This window comes from Drosophila yakuba, chromosome 2R, assembly GCF_016746365.2.
Source record: "Drosophila yakuba strain Tai18E2 chromosome 2R, Prin_Dyak_Tai18E2_2.1, whole genome shotgun sequence".
In the NCBI taxonomy this organism is placed as follows: Eukaryota; Metazoa; Arthropoda; class Insecta; order Diptera; family Drosophilidae; genus Drosophila; species Drosophila yakuba.
Window position 1 is genome coordinate 9,456,526 of NC_052528.2, and position 9,301 is coordinate 9,465,826.

General features: G+C 41.1%; 1 long non-coding RNA gene across 1 annotated transcript; it reads right to left on the reverse strand.

Moving 5' to 3' along the window:
- Positions 1-5,234: 5,234 nt before the first annotated feature.
- LOC120321182 lies at positions 5,235-6,806 on the reverse strand. The gene is made up of 2 exons (XR_005560771.2): positions 6,372-6,806; positions 5,235-5,563 (listed from the first exon to the last, which is right to left on the reverse strand). It is a non-coding gene; the product is annotated as an uncharacterized LOC120321182 (long non-coding RNA).
- Positions 6,807-9,301: the final 2,495 nt, after the last annotated feature.

The following is a 9,301-nucleotide window of genomic DNA, read 5'->3' on the forward strand; positions in this document are numbered from 1 at the left end:
CTACAATTGTACAAACAGCTTCTTCATAAAACAAACAAGAAATCTTTTCAGTGCAGCTGTACAATATATATGGGCCGCGTAATTGGTGGGCACGTTAATCAAGAAGGGAGTGGGCCCAGAGAACGGCTCTCGTCCATGGCCAATTAGAGACCCGTGACCGGCGACGCCTCAAAGATGGATGCTGATCAGCACGAGATGCCGCGCCTCCTCAAGCCTCCATTACTCCGTTCGCCTGTGCCCAGCTGGCCGAACATAAATCCTCTCCGGAAGCCTCCATTAACACGGTGTTTAGTGGGCCCCCAGCTTGATGGACTTTGATTAGCTCTGATATGCCAGCTATAAATTAGCAAGGATATTAGCCTTATAGGTAAGAAAGGATAAACAGGCACGTAGATCTGAAAATATTGAAAATGTGCAGGAATTTTTACCGTTGAGATTACGAAACCAATGACATATTTTAAGAAATGAACCTACAATGGAACCTACATATTGAAACAGATTTTTGGTTTTTCATATAATACATTTTTTATTTTGTTACTGATTTTATGTATAATATAAATCAAATAAGTAATATTAGTAATAAAGTATTACTACTACCATATAATTGGGGAAAATAAGTGTTTCAGTTGGCTATTTAAACCAACCTTAACGAAAGGAAAAATCTTGACTTCATCTTGACTCCTTTTTTCCAGATCTCTAATACAATTTAATCTTATTTCCGGCCGTGGAGTATACAGTTCCCACCGAATTTCCACTGATCAGGTGACGCGTTACTGCTGATTTTCCGCTTGATTGCCTCAACTTACCCAGCTTGTTTTAAAAAACAGATTAAATTCCCCGTGCAGGCTACAAACGTGGCTGTCTCCCACCACCCCACCCATCTAACCACCCGTTGAACCACCCACTGCACCACCCATTAACCGTTGGCATCGTTGTCGCCTTGTTAATTAAACGTGGCACACACCGCTAGCAGAAAGCAGCATGCGATGCGGCGTTGTGCCTCGATTGCGATTGACACAATAAATTGTCAATTACAGTGCAATTACGTATGGAAATCGGTGGCGTTCTCTGTCCGCCCACTTTTTTTTGTAGATTTCCCGCGGGTAGCTGAACAGCCAGAAGTGGATACTCGCGTAAGGGGAGGGGCGCCTCCCAACTTCACAGCCAGCAGCAGTAACCGCTTGATTAAATCGATAAAAATCGAGTCTCCTTTTCAACGCAGTTCGAGGGCACACAATAGAAACGTGCAAATATTGAAGCGGTTCCTTTATTTCTGGGGTAGAGTTGGGCGTGGAATGGACATTCATGGTAGCAACACACAGCCGCGAAAAATACGGTTACATTGTGAAATTCGGAGGCCTACAAAATAAGCTGAAATCTTTGCTTCACTTCTGGATTTCGAGCAGTGGTTTTTATCCGAACGTACTTTTCAAAAACCAAATTGATACGATAAAAAGAGTTAAAGCTTTTACATCTTAAACATATACTATTTGAACACCAAGTTTCATTCAACTGTTCAATGAAAGTTTTCAATGTTTTCCTACCGAAGAAAATATTTGAAATACTGGTTAAGCCAACTCCATCGACATGAAATTTACAACATGTGCCCTCAGGCCACGCAATGTGTCATTCTGGCCCCATTACCACTACAAGCACTCCTTCTGTGTGGACGCGTGTATTTCCGTTTCCGGTTCGTTAATAGAGTTAGTTGCACATACCGCTAACTGCGCTTACAATGGCTGTGGAAAATGGCCCAGCAAGCCAATGCCAAAAATTGGCATCTGCGTTTGCGAGTGGAAGGGACACAGGTGCTGCAAATGGGAGTGGCAATGGAACGAGGAGTAAAACCCAAAATGGGTCCAGTACCAGGACTTTCAAACAGCATCCACTGGTGGCCACTGTCACCATGGTCGGATCCTCCTGCCGTAACCCTCCTGCAGCCATTGCGTTGCTGCTGTTTTCGACCACGACGGGATGTTATTGTTGCTGCTTCGTCCTGTGGACATTTAACTATTTTTGCAATGGCGTTAATTGGAAATGGCAATTTCATACGCCCCCAGACAGTGTCGGTCTCTTTTGCTCCTGCACAGAGAAAAACGCAGTCATAAATTAGTAATAGAAGCATTTCGGGATATAGAGAGCGAACTTTAAGTTACGGAATATAACATAAAAATATATATTGCTCTGCTTTTAATTCTTACATACGTAATACATAGTACAAACATTAGTTTCTAATGAGCTTCTTTTCAGTTGGAAAGTAGTCTTAATGTGAGAAGTTAAGTTTGATTAAGTTTTCTGCTGTGTAGGCTCTTTTCATTTCTTCTTGTTTTCATTCCCTTCTTTAGCCCTTATTCCTAGTCCACTTTTGTCTGCATTTCGCAGATTCCCTCGCCCCCTTGCCATGCTTTTTTGACATTTTTTATTTTATGGCATTTTTGCAACTGCGGCACACACAATCAGTGGCACACATTTTCAAGGGGAGCGAATAGTGCGCACAGCGTAGTTCGATCGGTTGGCGAATGAATATAAGCCATTCTAAACATTTTTAGTTGATTGAAAAATTGTGCAGTTGGTTGGCAATTCGAGGGCCTCACCGACGAGCGCAAGTGTGTGTGTGCTCCGAGGGTTTTCCTGGTTTTAAAGGGGAAAATTTAAGCTGCATTTAATTGGATACAAATGTGTGGGATTGAACACGCCGACTAAGTGCCCGATATTTCGGCAATTATGAGGGGACGCAACGTGCACAAAAGATGGATGAATGATTCCAGGGATTATCGTGCAGCATTGGTCAAAAATCTGTGCATTTAAAAAATGGGAGTCAAATTTTATGAGATCGAAGGCCAAGCTAAGCTTATAATGGAAATCATTTTTTTAATTGTTTAGATTGTCCTGTAAACAGACGTATTTGCTGCACAAACAAAGTGTGTCAAACGAAAACATCGGAAAATACTCAGGGAACAACTTTTGCATTGAAAACTAATTAGCAAATAATCCGCAAAAAGAGATTTTGCCCATAGATGCGCCTGCAAAAGCCATCTATATTGAAATATATATTTCATATGTTGCAAACATTGGGGCAGCTGCGAACAGGCGGGGAAACACAACTAATTAAAAAACTACGCTAGCAAAAATATTTTCGTGTTTTTGCCAGTGGGAAAAGCGAGTCAAAAAACGAAATTAGAAACGCAAAGAGAATTCAGCACACGTTGCGAAATAACAAAGTGAAAAATGAATAATGACTTTGACAGCAGGAGGAGCCGGTGGATCCGGAGGATAACACATGTAGGTGTGATGCTTAATGCAGTTAAGCAGTGCGACTGCAACAAAAAGCTGCAAAATCCGAGAGGATGCCAACCATGTGGGGAGAAACCGAGGATCTGGATGCCCAAAAGGAAATGCAATTTGGAAATTGAAAACGTTTCGAGGGGCGCAGGAGGAGCCACTCGGCGCCCACTTTTTGCCGCTTAACTTTTGCAGGCCCCAAACTCATTTGCATGCGATTTGCTGTAATTGAATTTAGCCAAAGGCGGCAGGAAAACCTTGCCTAGCCCTTCCCTATCTGTCTATCTGGGTCTGGGCCCCCCCCTCTGTAGTTCTAGTTCTGGGTAGCCTTCACAAAGTTTTTCCGCTTTTCCTCCACAAACACAAGACAAATGTGCGTAAACAGCCACCCGGGAGGGGTGTTTCCCATTCGACGGAAGGGAAAGCCTTTGAAATGAGCCAGGACTGTGTCACTGGCTGATAACGTTTAATGGATTGCTGGAGACTCTCAACCGGCGACAGAGGCATTTGCTTTTTGTTTATTTTTTGCCTAGGCCCTGGCAATGAAGACATTAAAATATTAATGTGCGGCATGAATCAGCAGGGCGACATGGAAGTGGAGATGGAAAGGCAGTCTCAGGGCCAGAAAAACGTTCCAGAAAGTTTTGCGGATAAACTCTCAAAGCCAGGAGGTTATAGTTCTGGTTCTAGTAGGTCAGATCCTGGGGCGGTGAATGTTTGGTTTCCTAATCCTGTATAATATTATTGATTTCAATGAGATAGTTTTAAGAGTATACCAGGATGGTAATTTGGCTGCTTATATTCCTTTTGATATTGTTATGTTTCATTTCTCAGAACACTGGCAATCAATTTTATTTTCTTAAGTGTTCCGAAGAAATGTTGTATCTGAGATCCGTAGTACGGAAATATCAAAAACTAAGCCAACACTTTTCGGTCTCTGACAGCTGTAAGATATGCAAAGGAAGTTGACGAGCAGCCCGCAAATTACTCACACACGCACACTCGAGTGCGACACACCCACATCTCTGGTTCCTTTGGCTCAGTTTGGTTGCCAAGTCAACAAACAAATTAATTACAGTCTGTCTCAATAGTTCGCCACATGTATCTGGGTGGCACACCCCACTCACACTCCCACTTCCACTCATACGCCTTTCTCCTGTCAACAGAGCTTAGCACGGTTTGACAAAATTAAATGCAAAACTCATTATGAAATGTTAATAGCAAGCTGCTGCCTCTGGATAGTAGTGGCTGTTGTTATTGCCGCTGCTTTTGTGGTTTTACAAAACATATTAATTAGCATTAAATAATTAAAATATGCCCGCCGCTTAACGTCATTCATTTTAATCAGTTTTAAGCCCTTGTCGGTTTTTGCGGCTTCTGTAAGTTTAATGGGTGTACCCAGAAGGGTGAGGGGCTCATTAAATGTTAGTTATTTAAAAACATAAACAAATAAGTGATTAAAAGGTTGAATTTATTTGCATATGTAGCAGCGTGGCTCACGAAGCGATTGGCTTTGATTTAAGAGCTTGCCGCTGACTCTGCAAACAGCACGGCGTATACTTAATTAAAAGACCCTTGGGCTTCCATGGTTTTGAGGAGATTTAGCGTTCGTTTATTCGCAGAAATAGCTAAGGGGCACTCGATATACAAAACAGGTGAACTAATTAGCCTGGTGTTGTGGAAGGAAATAACCAATGGTAAATTATTATCTGAGCGTAAATTTACAACACTTACACTTTTTGAATGAGTTCTAAGCGAATATCCTCTTAGTTCAATGGTTTTGTGTCCTTCTTCATGGTATTCATTAGGCAAAAGCTTGTCGTTAGAATGAAAATTGAAATTGTTTATTTGTAATTTAAAGGCATAACAACATGCTTCGGGTTAAACTCCTTGAGCTTCAATGAGCGACATTGAAAATCAAGCAATTGAAAAGTGCAAAACAGTTCGGGGAATAATATTGCTTTGATGCCGTATGGACAATGCATTTATTTATATTAATTTAAATTTTTGCTGGCCAAATTTCGATTTGCAACACCCCCCGCAGCGGCTTTGTTGATGTCCGAATGGAAAATCGTTGTTTACCAACAGTGCCGGGCATAAATACAAATCCGCCTGCGACTGCGGGGATATGATTGCCTCCCGGGCACTTAGCCGTATTGGTTTGAATTGCCCCGGTTGCTCCGGTTGCCTGGCAGCCACAGACGCCAACTGTTCCGGACTCTGGGTGGGATCCTCATTCGGGCTCTGATTTGGGTTTTGCTTCTGCAATTTGCCTAAAAGTCTAAAAGTGGCATGAAAACGCGCAGCTTTTGTTGCACAGCACAGTGGAAAACAAAAATGCGTGCCAAAAATGTGGGTTTTTAGTAAATGGATCGGCTAGATTGGTGGGGCAATGCGCTCTACTAAATATAATATATATATTTATATAACCTGTTTTGGTTATTATGTTACAATTTAAAAAATTAAAAATTTTATGTTGACTTAAATCAAAGCAGTATTTAAAAAAAAAAGCCTTTACAAAATGACTACTTGGCAAAAAAAATCGCGTTCTGTCTCAAAAAGTTCGAGAGCCCCTTTGCAGCGCAGCCTCGATTCGATTCAATCGGATTGGAGGAAATATCGTTTGTCACGTCCCACATTATTTAGAATTTGTTTTCCGCCGATGCCAATGGGAAAAACAATTTAAATTTTGTCTCTGCTGGCAGAGCGCAAATGAAAATAAAATAAAAACGTCGATGTCGTTGCCGATGCCAGAGCAAATCAAAATCAAATCGAAATGTAATCGCGCGCACCAAAGCCAAAGCCGAAAGCAATCGCATTATCGCCACATTGGCGTGAAAGTGCCACGCCCCCGGCCCCCACGCCCTCTTTTCCACGGTTAACCCTCACGCACGTTGCACACATATTTAACCCTCCACAGCTATCCGCCCGATGTTTATAGTCAGCTCATATTTATGGTTACAATATTTGCCTTTAACCGGAAATCGATGAAATTTTTATGCCTTCGGCTTGGCGTCCCTTTATTTTATTTTATTTATGTGCGCGGAGTGTGTTTGGCTAAAATGTATGTTGTGGTGTTTGGGGCTTACCATTTCCAACCGCAGGCCAAAGAATTTGCACTCGGCTTGATTTTCCAATTTTTTCCCTTTCTTTTCTCCGCTCGCTCATCGAATTTGGGCAATTTAGCGGATTAACTTAATCGCTTTCGGCTCTCATGAATTTATATGTTTTGTTTGTGCAGCGCATGCAAAAATTCTGACATATTAATATGCGTAGGAATCGCCTTCTACCTTACTTCCTTCCTTCCTTTATATGTACATATAAATTCCCATACTTTTACTAAATGGCGTGGCCATAAAACTCCATCTTGTTATGTCCAGAAATTGGCCGTATATATATTGACATTTTTGTGGGCTTACCGTACTCAATTTGCAGTTCGATATAAAGCGAAACTTGTAGAAAAGTGACCATGACGGAAAAATATCAGCTAAGTTTCCAACTTGTACCAAATGTTTTTGAAGCATTTTTTTATAAGCTCACTTGATTGTTACGCCAAAATATGGCTAACCTAATATACCTTATTAGGCTCAGAGATAAATAATTTGTTAGTTATGAACTGAAATGAAACTGCTTAGCTAATGCTAATGCCTATATTGTTCATAATTTGCTCAACCCTTTTCCGGCGCCTGTCTCTGACAATTGAAACCATTGAGAGCACTTCGCACAACACAACTTCCTTGGCATTGTTAGAAATCACGGAAAGAAACCGCTCTCCACCCATTTCGCTACTTTTCAGTTATTGCTGCCTTACAATTATGTGACAATTTCATTGATTACTGGGGAACGCTGGAGTCGCCGATCCCCTTGGCACACGAAATAATGACAACCAAATTGCCGTCACGTATTAGAGCTATGTTCTGGATTGCGAGCCGCGAACAATGGCGATATTTTCAAGCGTGAATTTTAACTCCCAAATGCAATTGCAGCAGAAAGCTGCAGAAAGTATCCAGATTTCTGCTTCTAGCTTCCAGCTAATGGCTTTCCTTTCGATGAGGATGATCACGCTCGAGCCCGAAGATGATGATGATGATGATGGATGGTGTGTGCTGGTATGGGGCCAAATCCTGGACCTGGCACGTGCCCAGCTCCTCCTTGCATTGTTCTTGAGGTCCGCTGCCGAACTTACGGAACTTACAGCAGTTATATTTCATAATTCACACACTTAGAAAAATAGTATAGCAGAACGGGTTTTATAATATATACGGAGCAGAGTTTTCGAGGTGGCATTCGTCTTTTAGCGTGACCATGCCGGAAAAAATTAGCATATTCTTAGTACGTTTTTAAAAAGATAATGTTACTGTTTGGTTGGATTATTAAATATTTACATTCAACTCCAACTCTATTCCTGTACTCAGTTGAATTCATATTAAAGAATTTCTTATCCCGCTTTTATGTTTTTTGTGAGCTTGGCGCTGCCACAACTCAATTCATTGCAACTTCGGTGCCCCTCTTGCAGTAATCTGAATTGCTTTCCCACTTTTTCATGGCTTTGGCTTTGTCCTCTGGCTTTTTGCTGCAATCTTCATCGCCAGAATTTTTACCTGCACGGAATTGGAAATCATGTGGGAACCCTGGTTGGGCTGCCGGAAGACTGTGTTCCCGGGGTCCTGGTTCCTGGGTCACGTAAGCGGACTTACTTTGTCACTGGCCGGGGCGGGCCAGTTCAATCATTTACTGTCATTTACTGCCTTAGTTACCTGTCCTGCGGCGTGTCCCAATATTGCAAAAATAAAGGAACTAAGCTACCGGCAACTTTAAGCACGAGTGCGCTTATTTCATGTGTTTTAGAAAAATACGCCTTCCTTCCTTACTATCTGTCTAGCATGGCACAGAAAACGTAACGAATTTGATTTATAAATTGATTTCAATTGCAAATAAATATGCGAATTTTATATATATTTATATATATGTATGTATGATCACATATTAATTATAGAAATTTCTGCACTGATTAACTCCTTATTTATGAATTTATGACATGACATTAATTATATAAAAAAACATTTATTTCTTAGATAGCACCAAACGCTTGTACTATTTATACCCGTTACTCGTAGAGTAAAAGGGTATACTAGATTCGTTGAAAAGTATGTAACAGGCAGAAGGAAGCGTTTCCGACCATATAAAGTATATATATTCTTGATCAGGATCAGTAGCCGAGTCGATCTGGCCATGTCCGTCTGTCCGTCCGTCTGTCCGTCTGTCCGTCTGTCCGTCTGTCCGTATGAACGTCGAGATCTCAGGAAGTACAAAAGCTAGAAAGTTGAGATTAAGTATACAGACTCCAGGGACATAGACGCAGCGCAAGTTTGTCGATTCAGGTTGCCACGCCCACTCTTACCCCCACAAACCGCCCAAAACTGCCACGCCCACATTTTTGAAAAATGTTTTAATATTTTTTCATTTTTGTATTGGTCTTGTAAATTTCTATCGATTTGCAAAAAAACTTTTTGCCACGCCCACTCTAACGCCCACAAACCGCCCAAAGCTGCCACGCCCACACTTTTGAAAAATGTTTTGATATTTTTTCAGTTTTGTATTAGTCTTGTAAATTTCTATCTATTTGCCAAAAAACTTTTGGCCACGCCCACTCTAACGCCCACCGCCAAAAACTGTCCTTCGCACTTACACTAGCTGAGTAACGGGTATCATATAGTCGGGGAACTCGACTATAGCGTTCTCTCTTGTTTTTTTTATTTATTTCATATTTAAAGCATATAAAGTAAGTCAAAGAACAGTTTCAGTTGAATATATAGCAGTTAATATATAGTTATTGAGCTTTTGAAAAATTTATGTATTTTCTTATAGTTGTAAATTTAATGCAGTAGAAACCTTTACAAGTAAAGTTTATTTTTAAGGACACTGGATCTACACGACCAATTCGTGTACTAATTTTGTTGAAAATAACATAAACATTTTGTTGGGTGCTTCAGACTGCTACGCCATCCTCCCTTCCTGT